General features: G+C 37.8%; 1 protein-coding gene across 2 annotated transcripts in view; it reads right to left on the bottom strand.

Annotated features, from left to right (window-relative positions):
• The window catches only part of LOC121379386 (methyltransferase-like protein 27), a 49,912-nt gene extending 32,277 nt beyond the window's left edge, over window positions 1–17,635 (bottom strand). For both annotated transcript variants that reach the window (XM_041507978.1, XM_041507977.1), the window contains exon 1: window positions 14,319–17,635. The gene's annotated coding sequence lies outside the window, so the exon portion shown is untranslated. The remainder of the gene's footprint in view (window positions 1–14,318) is intronic.
• Between the last annotated feature and the right edge of the window lie 1,704 nt (window positions 17,636–19,339).

The following is a 19,339-nucleotide window of genomic DNA, read 5'->3' on the forward strand; positions in this document are numbered from 1 at the left end:
TGGACTATTGCTCGTTTCGATACCTTCGGACATTTTTCTTTCCATGTTATAACGTTGCATACACGGTAGTAAAAACTTATCATCAATTATCTTTGTCTTTTGTGTGTCACAATAACTTTTGCCTTTTAGTATAAGTATAGCGTTAGTAAGATCTTGTCTTGCATTTTTACCACTTTTTAAAGCCAGAAGACTACTAAGACTATCTGTAAATATTACATAATTACCAGGTGTATTTAATTTGATCCAGCCAGTGGACCACGACTGGTACATCAAAGGCCGTGGTATGTGCTATCCCGTCTATAGGATGGTGCATATAAAAGATCCCTTGCTGCTAATCGAAAAGATTAGCCCATGAAGTGGCGACAGCTGGTTTCCTCGATCAATATCTGTGTGGTCCTTAACCATATGTCTGACGCCATATAACCGTAAATAAAATGTGTTGAGTGCTGGATGGCAGCTAATTATGTTGTAAATATGGATAACTTGTCAGGTAATCTAATGTGCGAGCATATTTGAGAATTACCATCACCATTAACCACAAAGGCCATTCCGGTGTTGCCTGACATGGGATATTTCTATCCATCTGTGTGTGTGTGTGTGTGTGTGTGTGTGTGTGTGTGTGTGTGTGTGTGTGTGTGTGTGTGTGTGTGTGTGTGTATATATATATTATAATTATCATACCACAGCGGGAGGCCTGAAAAATTACCTTTTTAAAAAGTGGTATATCAGTTTTGTCTACTTCGTTTTTAATAACAGGGAATGTTTAGTTGAATTAGTTCCAAGGGATTGGCACACTGGTGGCACCTAAGTCTGCGCAACTAAGCATTTGTGTTGTATTGTAAAGTTAAATAGTTCTTTAAAAATATTTGTTTTACCGCCACAGTAACAATTAACGTGTTACTACTGAAAGTTATTTTAATTGTAATGTTTTTTAAACTCCAGTAATGAGCGCATTTTTAGTGGGATCCCCCTGCTGTATTTACTGGCCTGCATGATGGCACATAAGTCTGCGCAGCAAACATTAAAACAACCACTTCTCTCGCTAATGCAGACCTTCGTTTTTGACGGGCGCGAGCGCTATCACGCCCGTGAAATCCCCGTCAACTCAATCTGACGGGCGCGAAATAACGCGCCCCTAAATTGAACAAATCACGCTTGTGTTTTTTGTTTTTTTAACTCCACCATTTTAATTGTTTATTGAATCCAATCCACAACGCCACAAATCTTTCCATTCTGTTCACAATGAACTTCCTAGAATACTTTTAACGTATTGAAACACGATTGGTTGGTTATCTTTACACTGAGCCAGTCAGCTAGGAGTTCACTTATTATTAAGATCTCGTCGGTTTTGTTTGTTTAATTTCGTACAATGCAGGTAATGATCACGAAATGTATTTATACTGTCGTCGTTTTGATCACGTACAGGGAAAATAATAGGTGCGTTGTCCAATATATATAATGTTTAATGTATAATGTATACTGTTTATACATGTTGATATCACAGTAAACGCGTACACAAACAAAAAAGTAATTTAGTAAAGCAGGTTTTGTTTTCGTTAATAACATAGCGATGTACTCGTAGACATTTCTACTTTCTGTTTCACGATACTGCCACGTGATTTAAAGCAAAGGACATTGCCCTTGGTAGAGTTAGGTTTCTAGTACATGTGATCGGTTGACGGGCCTCTGAAACAAACATACACCGGTTTAATTTCAAGTCAGTAATTCGAATTTACCGAGTGTAAAGCATGTATATTTTAAAATTAAATTTACATTAGGGTGGTTATGTTGGGGTTTTTTTGTTTGTTTTTGTTTTTGTTTTTTATGGGTTGCTATGATTCGAGTTAGTAGTATAATAAATGACGTGTTAACTACAGTACACCGATAATTAAAGTTAATCCTTTTTGTAAAAATATATATTTATAAAAATTGCAGTAAGATATATTTGGGTAGAAAACAATAGATGATGACATTATCTCTGTTATGACATTATTATTATTATCATTTTTAAGTAGAGACTTTGAAGGTACATGACGTATATTATGATATCATGATAAATGTGATAACCCTGTGCCATGTGGTTGTTACACTTTTAATTTCTTTTTAGTTTAAATGATTTACAAATAGGCCTACTGATATTATTTTTTGTGAGTGTTTTATTAGATATTTTACAGTTAGAATTCTTAATAACAATACCATAGTTGTTACAATGCCAACTCACATTCAGTTCACAGGTTTGTGTCCATGGAGAAATCATATCATTCTGCGATGAAGATTAAAATTATTGTACTTGTTTTAAATAAAACAGAATAAACACAAACAAATCAGTTTGAATTCTTTATTCATAAATAGTCAACAGATTATCATGATTCAGAATTTTAATGCAACATAATATGCATATAATATATAAGAAATCGATAAATGTTGTGTTCATGGTGTTTCTTTTTCTTGTGAAAGACTGCAATGGCCCATTCCTTCATCTTTGAGAACAACTATCATATTAGTTAAATTAGGATATTTATTTTGAAAACACAAAACATTAACACTTAAGATATTTAATTTAGAAATCATTACTCCTCAAACTTAATCATGCTAATGGGTGCAATTCCTCTCGGTCTCTTGCCTCTAATTCTGATTATTTTGTGGGGTGCGATTTTTCCCTCCTCTGCATTTTGAGGAGTGTCATTTTTAGCACTCCTGGGTTTTTCAAAAACGAATGTCTGTAATGTTTACAGAAACAGCAACAAATAATGGATCCGACTTGTTGTAAGTTCTAAACAACAAACACTTCCTGTTATAGTCTGTTTCAGAAAAATGTAGATTATGCAAATGAGATAAATATAAATGGTGTTACATGCTCCTTAGCTTGGACAACACAAAATAGCAATATAAAAAAGCCAATGTCAAAAATTTTGATCATTCTTCAACAAAAGTTATGTTATGAACTGTGTAAATGAGCACAAATAGTGTCCGTTACATATAGGACAATCAATGATAATTTTGAAACAGACTATAGCTAAAATAGGCCATGCTGTAAGTCCAAGCTTCAAAGTCTGGGCAGTCATATTGCGTTGTGTCACTCGGAGGGAAATTCAAACTATGCTTGGACGTTTACGTTAACCGATAAAATAAAATATTTATTTCATTTATGGATTCATAAATTACAGTAAGGTATGTATTGAAGTTTCTGTGTAAACTTGTGTAAGTTGATATACAAGGTTAATCATTACAGAGGTGACAGACACGTGTTGACAGGTGATACAAAAACATGTTGATCGAGGCTGGCAAAAGCTAGTATACTTTTTGTGCATTAATTCAGAGTTTTTTCAATCAAATTGTTATCTATCAATTTTAGACATATATTCACAATCAAGATGTGTTGTTTTAACCATTGTTTTATTAATTAAATTAACGTTTTTGTTTGTTTACAAACATACCCCAACACTTGTTTCAAGACGTAATGTAACGTCATTAACATGCGCAGACTTTTTGTGCCGCGCAGACTAAGGTGACATGAGTATACTTTGACATTTAACATTGACTATGAGGGTCTCCAATGTACCAGCCTTATCGGCTATTTTAGACACAAAAGTAACAAAAGAGTCCCCCAGTTTTTGTGTTGATTTTGATTGTAGACCTATAGGGTTTAAATTGGCTGGAGTAAGTTGTGAGACAGGACTGTCAGGTGTAATACTTTTTTTGTTTAAACAATATTTAAGTATTAGGCATTGTCTTCTAATTTCAAGGGGAGGTACTCCTAATTCTGTATATAAACTGTCTATAGGGGTGCATTTAGGAACTTTGGCAGTAATTCTGAGCGCTTGGTTTTGGATCCGAACCAACCTTTGTAATAGGGGTTTGGGAGCACAACAAAAGGCTTGTGCTCCATATTGCAGTCTAGATAAGATGTGAGCATTATAAATTTTAAGCAAGGTTTTGTGATCGGAACCCCAAATGGTCTCAGAAAGGGCTTTTAAAATATTAATAAAATAATTAGATTTAGAAATTATTTAAGTAATATGGGACTTAAATCTACGATTATAGTCAAATGTAATACCGAGGAATTTTATTTTACTGACTTGGATTTAAGTTTAATTTTTCCCGGGAAGGAACTAGTTTATTATGAAAAAGTATATAAACCGTGTTTTTAAAGGAGATTTTGACACACAGACACACACACACACACACACACACATTGATCTGCACAGGACTGTAAATTATTAATATCCTTTTGGATAAAACGTTTAAGTGTGCTAACCATACGACCGGCTCTCCAAAAGGCCGTATCATCAGCAAACAGGCCTAGATTAAGGGGACCTTTTGTTGTTTGTTTCGACATTTCGACAACTCAGATCATTAATGGAAATACTAAACAGGGTGGGGACATTAATTAAGCCTTGTGGAATGCCGTTATCCAAAGAGAGATCTTGGGAAAAATATCCATTAACATTAACTCTAAACGACCTATTATGAATACATTTTTAAAACTACATTCCCTGGAATATTTTTATTATTTAAGCATATAGAACAGAAAATCCAATTACGTTTGGTGCATATATGACGCCGCACTCCGCATTGGTTTCACTACGCTGGCTTATCCAAGTCAAAAACAAAGCCAGTATTTTGAAAGTGGGACACTTTTGACGGGCTCGTACCGATCTCGGTTTTCATTGGCTTATCACAAGTATAGAATTCCCCAACAAGAGATCATGTGAGATTTCGCAATTTTTGAACAAATTTAAATGTCTTGATTGAGGGTCGTCTCATATCTCCAAAACATATTTATATCCATAGAGGTATGGTACAACGCCTTTCCAGGGGTCGGTGAGTGGGGGATTTGCCTTGAAATTTTGACAGTAGCCAGCTGTTGGCATACGCGTTACATGTAAGGGGGTGTTACTAATTACGTAACGCTCTAGGGGTAGAGGAAGAGGGTACTGTGTTCGATTTACGTAACATTTTTCAAGACTATATGTTATTTTTATTCATTACTTGGACCTAAAAGGGTGATTTTTGGAAATGCGCGGTCAGTCTAGGATCGATCCCCATCGGCGGGTATACAAAAAGACCATGGTATGTGATAGCCTGTCTGTGGGATGGTACATATAAACGATCCCTTGCTAAACAAAAATGTAGCGAGTTTCCAAGGCGCGTGTGCAGGGATTTCAGTGGGGTTGGGGTTATAGACTGTGTTAAGCGAAGTTTATATGGGGCCATGCTCCCCCAAAAAATACATTTCAATTTTTTTTAAGCTTGGGCAAGTAAGGGTTTCGACCTCCAATACCCTTCCCCTGTACATGCACCCGATTCCTCTCTAAGATTATATGTCAAAATTACCAAATGTTAGACATCCAACAGCAGATGGAAGGAAGGATAGGATATGTTTTATTTAATGACGTACTCAACACATTTTATTTACGGTTGTATGGGGTCGGATGATTATTAAATCAATATGCTTTATCTTTGATGTCGTTAAACAACCCCCACCCCACCTCCACCCCCAGCTTTACCCTTTCCAAACGAAATAATATTTATTTGAATTTGTCGATTTTAACACGTAAAATTAAGAAGTGAAAACGTTCATTGTCTACTTTAGTATATTTTATTTTAAAAATATATACATGATTAATGTGTTACTAGTATACAAACAAAATTTTAAAAGTTCTACTAACACTTTATAAAATATCAATTCTGAAATAGGAAGGTACGACTGTCGATAATACGTTGTCAAGATCAAACCGACTAAAGACTCTAGTACCGTATCCTCATCCGAACGTTCTTCGTACAGCGCAAGATTTCTCTTAATTTTTTGAGACGAACCCTACAATTTGAAATCGGCAAACGCACGTGTTAACTGAAACTGACAACAGGCTGTCGTTTGTGCTTTGCCGAGCTATGGCGGCACAGGCGACGAATCAAGCGTATACGTTTGATGATATCCGTTCACAGAGAACACACACGACTTTTTAAAAAGTGCATTTGAGCTTGTATTTCACATTTGTACATGCTGTTATAATATGGTAACCAGAGAATGTAACTTTAAATAAAATTAAACATTTGCCCTCGAATTCCTAATTAATAGAACTTAGCAATATGTCATGTCGCCATGTCATGTCATACGTCTTTTCTATATCAATGAAGACACCAACCACCTTGTTCCCTTTGGCAAAAGCCTGATTTAAATGGGTTTGGAGACGAACAAGGTGGTCAACGGTGCTGTGGTTTTTACGAAAGCCACTTTGAAGGTAGGTAATTAAATTATTCGATTCAAGGCAATGGGTTAACCTGTTATTTACCATGACCTCCATGGTTTTACATAGGTTCGAGGTCAAAGACATAGGTCGATAATTTGTGGGATCGGAAAGGTCCTTCCCATATTTTGTTAGACTAAATACATCGGCCTTTTACAATTCGGCCGGGATATAGCCTTGTTACCAAATTTAATTGAATAGCAACAAAACAACAAAAAACATAAGAAAATGTATTGGGTTCTGTTGCTGTATTCTGATAAATTCGTCCACAGTGCATTGAAATTTAAACTGTCATCAGAATAGTTTGCATTTTGTGGTTGGCAATATACCTGTTCCAATTCCTCCTTATTTGTTTTGAAGAGAGAGAGGGAAAATTATCATTACTACTATTGAATCGAAACGTATCTGCTAAGAGATCAGCCTTTCCTTGGCTGCTCAAATTTGCTTTATTTTTACTTAAAACTTTAGTAGTAGAAGACTTTTTTTCTTGTATTTATTTTAATTTTTGACCAAACCTCACTATCAGATGTGGAAGTTGTGATAGTAGAACAAACGGCTTCCCAAGACGACTTCTTGGCTTCAAGGACTTTAGCTGCAACTGTATATTTAGCTTTTTTAAAGCATCTAAACAATTCTTCATTGAATTTGTCTTTTTGAAATTTACGTCTCAAATTATTTCTCAATTTAATGGATTCAGACAGATCATCGTTCCACCAAGGGACATTTTTGGATGAAGAGAATCCTTTTGTCACCTTTTGCCTATAGAATATATGGTGTCGGTAATATTTTAATTAAAAAAAAATCAATATTATTCAGGAAAAGGGAACCGTGGTCCATGTTGAAACAGCTATCATAAAAGCCCTTCCAATTGGCTTTTTCCCATTTCCACTTGGAGATATGTCTAGGCATATCTAACCACTTTGACATTGTGTTATATAAAATAAATATTGGGTAATGATCACTATTTAAATTATTTGTAACATACCATTCACATTTACTAGCCATCTTTGAATTGTCCAATGATAGATCAATACAAGAAAATGTGCCATGAATATCTGACAGCAATGTTGGTGAATCATCGTTGAGATACACCAGATCTTTTACACCCAGGAAAGAAAGAAATGTTTTATTTAATGACGCACTCAACACATTTTATTTACGGTTATATGGCGTCAGACATATGGTCAAGGACCACACAGATTTTGAGAGGAAACCCGCTGTCGCCACTACATGGGCTACTCTTCCGATTAGCAGCAAGGGATCTTTTATTTGCGCTTCCCACAGGCAGGATAGCACAAACCATGGCCTTTGTTGAACCAGTTATGGATCACTGGTCGGTGCAAGTGGTTTACACCTACTCACTGAGCCTTGCGGAGCACTCACTCAGGGTTTGGAGTCTGTATCTGGATTAAAAATCCCATGGCTTGACTGGGATCCGAACCCAGTACCTACCAGCCTGTAGACCGATGGCCTGCCACGACGCCACCGAGGCCGGTTTTAGATCCAGGAATTCCTCCACTATGGAACCCTGAGTGGAGGTACATCTAGATCCCCAGAGGGTGTTGTAGGAGTTGAAATCACTAACTAAAATTATATCATTACCCAAATGTTTAATAGGTTCCATATAGTTGTACCTGTGCTGTTCCAGGGCTTACATATATATTAACAATGTCAATATTATTCTCTTTTCCAAGAATTCTAAGCTTGTATGCATGGAGAGTGATTCGTGTAAGGGAGAACTTTATACGACAGGTTATTTTTAACATAGGTGGCCAGGCCTCATCTAGCAGTAAAATTATTATTATAAAATTCACCTGTATAACCAGGAATTTTAAAAATGCTAGTAGATGGTTTTTTGCCCTTTTTTTTTTTTTTTTTTTTTTTTTGGATATGTCAATCCATGTTCCTGGACACAAATAAAGTCAGGAGCTGGACTGTTTTGTTTGATAAAGCTCACCAATTCCTAACCATGACCTGACGAGTGAAGGCCCTTTGCATTTCACTGAAGAATGATAAGACCACCATTTGTAGTATTCATTTATCTATTTGGACGTAGACTATTACTAGTATGAGCAGACTTTTCCCCCATAATGACGACAGGATGGATCAAGCTACGAATACAAAATCAAATATTAAATATTAATTTTTTATCCAGTTTACCTCTGAGTGATCAGGAATATTTCCTGATCAATCTTAATGTACCTAGGTTTATCCCCATCCACTCCAACCTCATCGTCTTGGTTCGGGCTTACAGAAAATGTGTTATAAGTTGTGAGTTCTGGTTTCAACACTCGAAGCGAAATATCAATTCCAGCGTGATATTTTAGTAAATCTCATGCTCCCTTAAGGATTCGGGAAACATCGTGATTACAAAAGTTTGAGAGTGGTTTGGGGTGGATCCCGCCATTTAGAAACAGTCCTGTGAGTGTCTTGGACTAGTTGAAAACCCGTGATTCAATCACTGCGAGATGCCGCAGAACTGTGACCCGCTGTCGTAGGAACTCTAACCTTATCTCCCCCTGGACATCCCAAACATTAGACGGGAGTTTAGGATTCGTATTCTTACCGGAAGGCGATTTTGGAGTTACCTTTTGTCGAGTTCTTTGGGCCAAACTTTTAAACGCTTTTAGACTGTCTGGACATCTAGTGTCATGCGTACAATGGTTCCCTCCACAGTTAACGCAGAAACGGGCACCAGTACAGTGGTTGTTTCTGGGACGTTTGGGATGTTTTTGACCACATCGAAAGCAAACTGGTAGACCGTTTTTGTATCTGCAGTTTGATCGTATGTCCCCAGCCTTGACACTGAAAGCATTTAGACGGTCTGATGACAAAGGGTAAAATGCCATATCTGTTGTTATCTAAGTAGACACATCTTCTGTCTGTCTGTTCATCTAGTAGGATATCACGATACCCGTTATTCCAAACTGTTACATTTTTAATTCAATAGTAAGTGCCGTTTTTACTATTATTCTGAGGTGGTTCAGAATTTCATCGGGTCCCTGGGGGCTTTTTACCGGTTCCTCCCCTATGCTCTTATGGACTAACCCACAATCCCTGACCTTTCTCTTGGGTTTAACTACCGTAAAGATATGTTGGTGAGCATCAAGGTCAGCCAACTCTTCTTCCAAGTCTAGAAGAGGGCCAGCCGGATGAACCGACGAGTTCCCACTTCTAAGGGTTTTAACCTGGCTGGCAGAGAGGTGCCTGTGTCTAGTAGCACTAAATGTGCTTTGTTCTACATTCCCCAGGCCCGGTAACATATCAGGTATGACCCCGTCGTCAACAAAAACATGTTTATCTGGAGTACTGTTTGTGGGCTCTTTGGTTAGTCTTGTCAATGAGACAACACATGGAATGGCAGCCCCCTTCTTTGAAAAAATACCAAACCTGTCTCCAATTTCCAATCAAACCAGTCCGAACAATGACTATTTTTGGTTTCCCCAAAGTAATGTTGGAAATGACAGTAATCAAACATATTTGGGTCCTTCCCATCTAACCATATTCTCCCTATTCCTTTAAGAAAATCCATATCCCCCTCATCCATTGCAGAACCCACAGGGCTACCCTCGTCTACGTCTAGTTGTTTTTGTTTTTGTTTTTTTTACCGACACTACAGTTATTAGTGACCGACTTGTCGACTCTGCCGGGGGTAATTCCAGTGTTAGAAATAAATGGCTCTCCTGGGTCTACAAATTCATAATCTGTGGCAGGTCTTTTCTTTGGATTCTGTGGGGTAGCGAGGTGGGGCTACTAGCAATATTTTCAACAGAGGGCCTAAAATTTAGACCCCTGGCAGATTTGCGTTTGCATTTCCCTCCCTTTCTCTGCTTGGCATCTGAAGGGGAAGTAGTTTTCAGGGCGGATTTAAGGAAGAGGTTAGAGGGGGAACTACCTTTAGTTTCTGTTTCTTTTTGTTTTGTTTTTCTTGTTCACCCAAACAACATGTCTCACTGTCCTCTATATCAGAGGGACTGTCAAAATCCCATTCCGTATCGAGTTCGCGAACGTCATTACTACATTCGACAACACCATCTGTTGGTACAGCCGTGACGGCGGTGGTGATGGTCCCGAGGGACTCGGTATCGCACGGGTGTCCAAAATGCTAGAGTTTTCCGCGTTATTCGCGTTCTGTATTAAAGTTCGCGGTGAACTATCACTGTTCGAAAAAAACAGGAGAAAGAGTTGGATACAACGATGACAGATTCGGCCTTTTTCAGATATCTTCACGAGAGGGGGGGGGGGGGGGGGGGGGGGGGGCGGCGGATATTACAACTACACAAAAAATAATATTAAAAAAATATATATGCAAGAAATAACTGAAGAAAATTAATTACAGGACAGCAACACAACACACACGAGTCCGGGTTGACACGCCACAAACGCACGTGCAAACAGAGCAGTTCAAAAGCACTGTCTCGATCCTGACCAGAGTCAGGCTCACGATCTTATCGGAGGCAGTACTCGAGATGAGCGTGTTCGAAACCTCAGTGGTATATTAGCACGTTAAACTAGTTACCTACCTACCTACCTACCTCGCTCTCCGAACTTTCTGGCAGGAGTGATGATTCGTTGGTTAGTTCGATGTCCTCTTATCTATTCCAGTGCTGTTGGACCAGCTAGATCATACAGTTTGTCCGCCAATTGGTTAAACTGTACCCAAATGGTCACCAAGTACTCAAGTACTGTATCTTAACTCAGGGGCGAATTCACGTGTATTCTTATCTAACCCAGTGATGTCGGATCAGACAGGTCAAACACTGGTCGATTTATTTGTTAATACGGTCACCGAGAGGGGTTCTGTATTCACTTTTAGCTATAGAGAATTACTCTTCAGATTATTGTCCTAGATAACGCAGAAGGTAAACAAATCGACGAAGGTGGCACTATTTCATTTCAACTTATTTTCGTGCTTATATCCAATTAAGGTTCAAGCACGCCGTCCTGGGCACACACCTCAGTCATCTGGACTGTCTGTTCAGGACAATGGGTTAGTTGTTAGTGAGAAAGAAGAGAGTATAGTGGTCTTACACCTACCCACTGAGTCGTTAAAACTCGTTCTGGGTGGGAGCCGGTACCGGGCTGCGAACCCAGTACCTACCAGCATTATGTGTGATGGCTTAACCACGACACCACCGAGGCCGGTGGCACTAATGTAGATAATGGTAATCACAAGTTATCGCATATATCACAAGTTATCGCATATATGCTAATATCGGGAAATATAATGGTTTTACGTTTCTGTCGTAAATAGGTTTATGTTGGTATGATATGTTACTTCTTGTCGTCGGTAAATCGATATTATATACAAAATGCGTGAAAAAATATCATTGCAACTAAGAAAAATAAATAATAAAAGTGGACATACGTTTGAAAAAACAAATAGTGTAAATATGTATTAAAGCCAAAAGCCAAAAGTTCCTTTTTGCATTACAACCAATATACAAAGTATTGGCATGTACTTATTATATTTTTTGGATCAAGGAGACATAGATGTCCGGTGTCCTGTTGTATGCCAATGACAACTATATATATACTAATGCATATACACAAACAGGCTATTATAATTTTCATTGGAGTATCAGTTATAAAAAATTATCATTGTTAATTGATCTTGCGTGATAACCTGGGACAATACTTGTGCCATGGGAACGTCACTTCGACTGATAATTTGGACTTTTTCTCTTACCTTACAAGTTACATGATTATGCACTTATCTAAGCATTTAATAAACCAGTTGCAAATACTTCTGTCAACATAGATTTGGAAATTATTGTGGGTTCCGTCACAACAAATATTATCTTCAAGACATATGTTGAAGGGTTTTTTGTTTAACGACACCACTAGAGCACATTGATTAATCAATCATCGGCTATTGGATGTCAAACATTTGGTAATTCTGACTCGTAGTCATCAGAGGAAACCCGCTACATCTTTCCTAATGCAGCAAGGAATCTTTTATATGCACTTTCCCACAGACCGGATAGCACATACCATGACATTTGATATACCAGTCGTGGTGCACTGGCTGGAACGAGAAATAGCCCAACGGGCTCACCGACAGGGATCGATCCCACACCAACCGCGCATCAAGCGAGCGCTTTACCACTGGGCGCCCCTCTACATATATTGCAAAACAATCCACAAAGTCACCAACAAAAATCAAAGGAGTAGGAAAGAGAAAGGTCCATTTTGCACAATTATAGGTGTACGTAACATTCCCTGGACACACAAGTGTGGGTAGTTCCAGTGTATGAAACCAACAGTGTTCTTGGCATTCCTAGAGAGGAACTGGTGTGGACCTCCTGAACCACAGTAATAAAAATGATCAATATTGATCAATATTGGTTGAAATAATTAAAAAACCCAAATGATTTATGTAATTTAAAAGCATATTATATATTCAGAAACAATAACCTCCATGTGACCTTAAAAATGAAGGTCGAATTGGCCAATTATGAAAATCCAATAAATTAAAATGGAACGCTTTGATGTCGAGCATCATGAAAACATTATTTAGGAGTTTAATCTGCCCTATAACTGACATCGGGTGTCTGTTCTGTGGACTATTGTTTTCAGGTAGCAGCACATCGACAAAACATATCACTATGATGTATCATTAAAAGTATGCAAATACCCAATTAACGTACAGGTTCAGGCAAGTAAGAGTTGTATGTTTGAAATCTACACATATTTGTACACAAAAATCAATATTCAAACCTTTCTGACTCTCCGATATAGATATATCGACCTGGGTATTATTAATTATTGGTATATATGGTAATTTTGAATCGTAGTCTTACAGGAAACCCGCTATATTTTTCCATTAGCTGCCAGGGACAGGACAGTACATAGCACGGTTCTTGATATACCAGTCATGGGGCACTTGTCGGGACGGGGGAAAACACAAGCAGATAATTGGTCCACTGAAATGGCTCGACCTACGACTCAAACACTTAATGCGAGCGCTTTAACGCCTGAACTAAATCCCGCCCCTATAAACAAATTAGGTTTGGAGGGCAATCGAGCTATCTCAAAGTTATTTGGTTTTTGGCTCCATCAAACTAACTTGCGGCTAAATATTTTTTTCAGAAACTTCGCCTAATTGCTAATAAGTTTGTTTGGGTGGGGTTTTTTTGTCGTTTTTTTTATAATAGTACATAATCCGGCATTAAAATAATTACGTTAAAAGGATGCCAGTATCACATACATAAATTGAAAAACAAACAAACAAACAAACAAAACAAAAAAGGACACATGAAAAGCAACAAAACAACAACAACTAACATCTATGTATAGCATTACCAGCTCTGCGTACTAAAAACAACATAGGGTAACAAATATGACATAGTTTAATATTACCTCTTTTAAAAGCAGTTACCAGGTAAAAGTTAATACCAATGGCTACATCTATCATTAATTCTTAACTGCACGACTGGTATATCAAAGGCAGTGGTATGTGCTATCCTGTCTGTGGGATGGTGCATATAAAAGATCCCTTGCTACTAATGGAAACAATGTAGCCGGTTTCCTCTCTATGACTGTGTCAAAATGACCATATGTTTGATATCCAGTAGCCGATGATTAATAAATCAATGTGTTTTGGTGGTGTCGTTAAAGAAAACAAACTTGTTTTTTGTTTTTTGTTGTTGTTTTTTACTTCTTAACTGCTATTTATTATAAACTCACGCTAACAAGTAACATATTTAATAAACTTTCGCTAACATATTTCATATGAAATGGACGTTTTCATGCACATGTATAATATAATGCGAAAACAAAGTGCATGTCGTAACATATGGAGCTCTTTTGTTAAATGCGTCGTTAAATAAAACATTTCTGTCCTTCCTTTTGTTAAATATCCCTAGGATTAATGGGAAATAAAATAAATATTTAATAACTACTAACGATATTTAAACTCAAAAACAACAATCTATTCATATATATCATTATACCAGTAACTTGAGAAGTTAATATCAAATGTATTGTGACCAGCTATAAAAATGCTTACCTTCACTAAGACACGTTAATATTAAATGTATTGTGACCACCTATAAAAATGCTTACCTTCACTAAGACACGTTAATACCAAATGTATTGCGACTGCCTACTGTTCGTTAGTTTTAAAGGTCAAGAAGTAAGTTACATCCAGGCTTTTAAAGGTTGTACTATACCAAATAAAATCCCATGGGGGACAATATTAACGTATGTGGTTATAAAACATTATATGCAATGTATCAACCAAACTATGACACATAAATATGAATTTTGTTACCCCTCCCACAAAACATTAACTGACGAAAGTGCAACATTTCGTGGCTTATTTTCGATATACATAGAGGATAGGCCTACTCCCCGAGTGCCTTGTCATACCATAATTTATCAGCACGAGTTGATAAACGTATGAAATTCAGAGTGGTGTGTAAAATGAATTAATATAAACATACGTGTACGGGGTGGAACTTTACAGAGGAGTGGTGTGTGAAATGAATTAATATAACCATGCGTGTACGGGGTGGAACTTTACTGAGTGGTGTGTGGAATGAATTAATATAACCATACGTGTACGGGGTGGAACTTTACAGAGGAGTGGTGTGTGAAATGAATTAATATAACCATACGTGTACGGGGTGGAACTTTACAGAGGAGTGGTGTGTGGAATTAATTAATATAACCATACGTGTACGGGGTGGAACTTTACAGAGGAGTGGTGTGTGAAAGGAGTTTACTCACAAATATACTTAGTTACGTAATAATTATACCCACAGTTTACGAGGTGTATTTGTGAATATCCGTACAGTTTTGGTCATGATTGCATGATTTTTAACAGACGTGTCGTGTTATAAATCTCTCAAGGGAACTGCTGTCAATAAGTGCGTATGTGTAATTAGATGGCTCATTCTATTAGTTGAAACGTTATGAAAACATAATTTGAACTTTGGTATATGCAAATGATGTCACCCAGCAAACTAATTTTTGTAGATGGCTCGTTCTATTGGTTGAAATATTCCGAAAACATAATTTGAATGTTGTTATATAAGTGTCGCCAAGCAAAGCCATTTTTTTGTCTTATTTTGTAATGGCGAATTGTGACAAGACGGTCGTGGGTGTGAAAATAAGCCAGGTAGAAAAAAAAAGGATTTTTTGTTTTGATTTAGTTACATTTTCTGTGCATTTTAATTTGGACGACGTAGATTTTAATCTGATCGGCAGGATAGAAAAACGTTTTGGAGAGCCAGTTACGCTACTGATTCCCGTGAACACGTCTTATGAGCACGTGGTGTTGTATAACAGAGGTACAAGACAGCTGGACATGTGTACCACAAGGGACAAAAACGTCTACATTCCACCCAATATGGATACCTAAAGTGTTGAAGAATTCGAAAGACAATGCGTTGCAACCGATGTATGAACAGAACGTGTTGGTAACAGTACAATCGTGCGCTTCTCCGAAAGTATGGGTGAATACAACTACATTTTTTTTACAAAAGAAACCATGACAACGAGACCGGACGTAGGGTATAAATGACACCTACCCCTCTCAAACATCTATGACAAAAACAATGAACTCATCTGTAGACATTGAAACCTCACCCACATCACCCAACACTCACCATCCAAACATCCCAAACACATACACACGTCCCGATAGAAAGAAATATACGTTACATTAATACAGTTCTATTTCCCGTTTGTATTTTTTACTTTAAACAAGATTATTAGCATTAAGAGGTATTAAAGCGGCAGTAACAAAGTTGCATAGTAGCTAAAATATATTTAGTTATTAATGTTTTCTTGTAAAATGTAAAGTTTATACCTTATATTACATGCGCACAAAACGTTACAACCAAATGATGTCATTCACCATTTATTTAAAACTTTATATTATTCAAAATTCATAGAGATGACCGATAGGCTAACGGATTTAAAACTGTCATCCTGGAATAGAAATGTCCTAAATGCATGGCTGCCTTAATCAATACCAACAATCAAGTACATGATACTGAACACACGTATGCACTATTCGTAAGGGTCCTTATCTCGGAAAATCAGATAAATAATGAAGGTGACATTTGATGATACTAATAATATCACCTCTCCGCTTGGTACTAATGGCGACGTATCTTTTACATCCAATATCTCACCTACTGACACCACACTGGCGTAACCAGGAGAAGAGGGTCATGCCATCCTCCCCCCCTCCCCCCTTCACTAAGACACGTTAATACCAAATGTATTGCGACTGCCTACTGTTCGTTAGTTTTAAAGGTCAAGAAGTAAGTCACATCCAGGCTTTTAAAGGTTGTACTATACCAAATAAAATCCCATGGGGGACAATATTAACGTATGTGGTTATAAAACATTATATACAATGTATCAACCAAACTATGACACATAAATATGAATTTTGTTACCCCTCCCACAAAACATTAACTGACGAAAGTGCAACATTTCGTGGCTTATTTTCGATATACATAGAGGATACTCCCCGAGTGCCTTGTCATACCATAATTTATCAGCACGAGTTGATAAACGTATGAAATTCAGAGTGGTGTGTGAAATGAATTAATATAAACATACGTGTACGGGGTGGAACTTTACAGAGGAGTGGTGTGTGAAATGAATTAATATAACCATACGTGTACGGGGTGGAACTTTACTGAGTGGTGTGTGGAATGAATTAATATAACCATACGTGTACGGGGTGGAACTTTACAGAGGAGTGGTGTGTGGAATTAATTAATATAACCATACGTGTACGGGGTGGAACTTTACAGAGGAGTGGTGTGTGGAATGAATTAATATAACCATACGTGTACGGGGTGGAACTTTACAGAGGAGTGGTGTGTGGAATTAATTAATATAACCATACGTGTACGGGGTGGAACTTTACAGAGGAGTGGTGTGTGGAATGAATTAATATAACCATACGTGTACGGGGTGGAACTTTACAGAGGAGTGGATTTTTTGTTTTGATTTAGTTACTTTTTCTGTGCATTTTAATTTGGATGACGTAGATTTTAATCTGATCGGCAGGATAAAAAAACGTTTTGGAGAGCCAGTTACGCTACTGATTCCCGTGAACACGTCTTCAAAATTCATAGAGATGACCGATAGGCTAACGGATTTAAAACTGTCACCCTGGAATAGAAATGTCCTAAATGCATGGCTGCCTTAATCAATACCAACAGTCAAGTACATGATACTGAACACACGTATGCACTATTCGTAAGGGTCCTTATCTAGGAAAATCAGATAAATAATGAAGGTGACATTTGATAATACTAATAATATCACCTCTCCGCTTGGTACTAATGGCGACGTATCTTTTACATCCAATATCTCACCTACTGACACCACACTGGCGTAACCAGGAGAAGAGGGTCATGCCCTACTCCCCCCCCCCCCCCCCCCCCGTCACACGTCGTTTCCCTTACCTGTTGTCCCATAATACCAATCATAAACAGTGTGGGTGCGTCTCTCCCCCCCCCCCCCCCCGACCCCCGATTTAAATGATCCTCTATATAGAACCCTGGCTATGCCAATTCGACACCAATACTGAAACCATGAGCTGAATTATATATATATATATATATATTGACACACAATGAAAACGCAAAACAGATATTTTTCAATATTTTGTTGTGATTAATGAAAAATATATTTATTGGACTTAAAATAACAATTTATGAGAGGAAGCCATTGATTGGTACTTTTGTCTGGGTTTTAATTCTGGTTTTGTTCTCGTTACACATACAATAGCAGAAACACACAAATGGTGTAAAATGCGTTCACTTCATGCTCAATCATGCTGCATGCAATGCACGTGAAATGCCAGTATGTGGACACAAAAGTCACGTAACGGTGTCATATTCCTCGTCACATTAAGAATGTCACGACTCAGAGAAGAACAAAAGGAGCGAGCGTTGGGCATGGTTCAAGGGGGGACTTCGCAAAGCCAAGTTGCTAGGACCTTTAGAGTCCATCCATCAACTGTTTATGAACTGGCCCGTCGTTTCACCGGATTTGAACCCAATTGAACACATGTGAGATGAGTTAGGACGTCGTGTACGTCACCGCCAGCCACCACCGCGTAACGTCGCTAAGCTTGCACAGGCGTTGCCGGAGGAGTGGAGGAACATTCCTGTGGCTTATTTGAGATGTTTGTGTCAATCCTTTCCCCGTCGTCTTCACGCATGGACACACCAGATACTGACCTTGATATGGGGTGGGGGGGGGGGGGGGGGTTGAACTTTTCGATTACGAATGCAACTCGATTACTGATGATAACTGGCCATGTTTCCATGTGAATGTATCTCATGAATACCAGTCATTAATATCATATTACATTATCCATCAGTTCATTAATAGTTTGTCGTTATTTGCAATGAAAAGTTTTTTTTGCGTTTTCATTGTGTGTCAGTATATATACTCTGTCAACAAAGAAATGCATAGGTGACAGGGAAAGAAGAAAAGTGTTTGATTTTACCAAATATCGTGGGGTTTTTACAATGTTGCTGAATGACCATGTTTGTTAATGTTCCTGGAATGGGATAGCATGCCCAAATGAATGAATGAATGTTTAACGACATCCCAGCACGAAAAATACATCGGCTATTTGGTGTCAAACTATGGTAATGCAAACAAATAAAGTGATGATCAACATCAATATAAAAATTCAAGATTTAAATAAAAACAGTGTAAAGAACTGTGCAAAAATACAATATCACAGATAGATACTGACTTTTACTTAAAATTTCAATTGTATCTCGAAGAAAACAAGGGGATTTGTGCTGTATTGGCCATTCTCAAAGAGAATGTTACACCCCTGCACCACGGTGAGGTTACAGCACGCGCAGGGGACATGCCCAAATGCACCCTAAAACAAATTTAACGCACGTTGTGCGACAATTGCAGGAAATCGGCGTGAAATGGTAAGATTTTGGCGAATGCACGTGTAACTTTGGAAAAGATTTGGGTAGTGATGGGTATTTAAAGCTGCAATGCTCGCAATGATGCCTCATTTCCATTTCGACGTAGACGAGTTACAAGATGCCAAAACTAAGCCTGCCGAATCGAAACATTGC

This window comes from Gigantopelta aegis, chromosome 8, assembly GCF_016097555.1.
Source record: "Gigantopelta aegis isolate Gae_Host chromosome 8, Gae_host_genome, whole genome shotgun sequence".
In the NCBI taxonomy this organism is placed as follows: Eukaryota; Metazoa; Mollusca; class Gastropoda; order Neomphalida; family Peltospiridae; genus Gigantopelta; species Gigantopelta aegis.